Source organism: Dichomitus squalens (genome assembly GCF_000275845.1).
Source record: "Dichomitus squalens LYAD-421 SS1 unplaced genomic scaffold DICSQscaffold_36, whole genome shotgun sequence".
In the NCBI taxonomy this organism is placed as follows: Eukaryota; Fungi; Basidiomycota; class Agaricomycetes; order Polyporales; family Polyporaceae; genus Dichomitus; species Dichomitus squalens.
The window spans coordinates 138,747-140,422 of NW_006766918.1; positions in this window are offsets into that span (position 1 = coordinate 138,747).

Genomic DNA, 1,676 nt, shown 5'->3' on the forward strand with positions numbered 1-1,676 from the left:
TTCTGAGATGTCGAAGCCAGGAAGGTGGAACCTAGACATTAGTAGCTGGGGCATTCTTGGCACGACTTACAAACATTAGAGCCCAAGGGGCGTGTTGTAGGATTGGCAGGTCGTAGCGGGTGATGAAGGAGGTATGCAGACGCGGTGTCGAGAGGTGGGGGGTTTTGCAAGTGATGGTTCAGGGCAGGGCAGGCAGGCTGACAGGCCGTCGATTGAGTTGAGAGCCTAAAGTACGCGTCATCGATGAGCAAGATCGAAGATTGATCAGTGGAGAGTACACGCAGTAAGAAGGCAGGGTGAAGATCGTGAAGGGAATGGCACCACACCGGGCAGACACTGCACGCCCATGCACCAGGTGTCTGGTTGGTTGGGTTATGGACACTGTCATCCACAGCGACAACACCATCAGATCTGACAGAATGCAACACCGCTGAGATGCCCCGCACTCACCCGCTCTACCCGCATCGGCACTTGGGCCCAATTGGGCCGGCTGCAACCTGACCTGCCCCCCATGCCACCGCTCATGACGGCGAGGGCGTATGCGTAGACAAGGAGGCGGAGAGGGAGGAGGTGGAAAGGAAGATGGAGGAGGATGGGGAGCGCGTTCAGAAGTGGGAGATCGGGGAGAGTTAGTAAGAAGTGTCGAGGAGGAGGCGGCTGCCAGTGTGATGCAGCGGAGCGCCTTGCATATTCTCGACGTATACGCACGTTTCCTAATGATGATTGAGTGGTATGAAGTAAAAGGACAAGTTGAATACCTACCTACCATTGCCGGGATCCATGCGCACAGATGCTCAATGGCCGGAGTCTGTCGGACGCGATGGGAGTTGGCCAGTATTAGTAGGCGCTTGTGGTTTCCGGAAAGGGTAGGCCAGTTTCGGGCGCTGTGGCCATGCAATACCATTGTTTGCACAATTTGCTGATGTGGGCATCATTGTTCCTAGCGTAGTAACAACATGGTATACATGCACAGAACATAACACCATGTATGCATAAGTTCAATATATCTCCCTGAGCAGGTGTGAGCTGCCAAAACATGTCCGAAGGCCACAACGGAATCGCTGACTCCTGAGTATGCACGTCAGAAATAGTCAACACCAGTAATCCGGTGTGAACCTGTCGGCTTATCTACTCGACTAAATAGAGCGACACATTGTTCAAAAGCTCAGTATCTGTGCTGGATCACCTTGAAGACTGCATATGTGATGTGGTTTGAACACAGCTGCTAAAGCCGTTAAGACAGACTCAAGCAGGATACACGAGAGTCTATAATCTCGCTCGCCAGCAGCATTGTAGCGCACATTCCCGGGCTGTTTTGTGCTGAGGGTGACTGCTGCCTTTGATATTATGAGGATTACCGCTGTGCTCAAGGCATGACTCGTGAGGAGTCAACACATCCATCCAGGAATTACCAGGCCATGCCATGGCAGCCAAGCATAGGCTCGAAGTAACTGAAGTCACGGCTGTCCCGGGACCTCCCGGTCCTACGAGATACCAACTTTGGTAGCTATGACATCATCAATGGAGCTAGCCCGCGAGCTGGCTTGAAAACGAGCTGACGATCAGCTCGTTTCTAGGCGTTTCGGCTTAGCTTAGCTTCTTGCAACAAGCTGGGCGTCTAGTTGGCAAGCTGAGCTAGCTGGATAAGCCGGCCCGGCTTGGCGGCAACACTACGT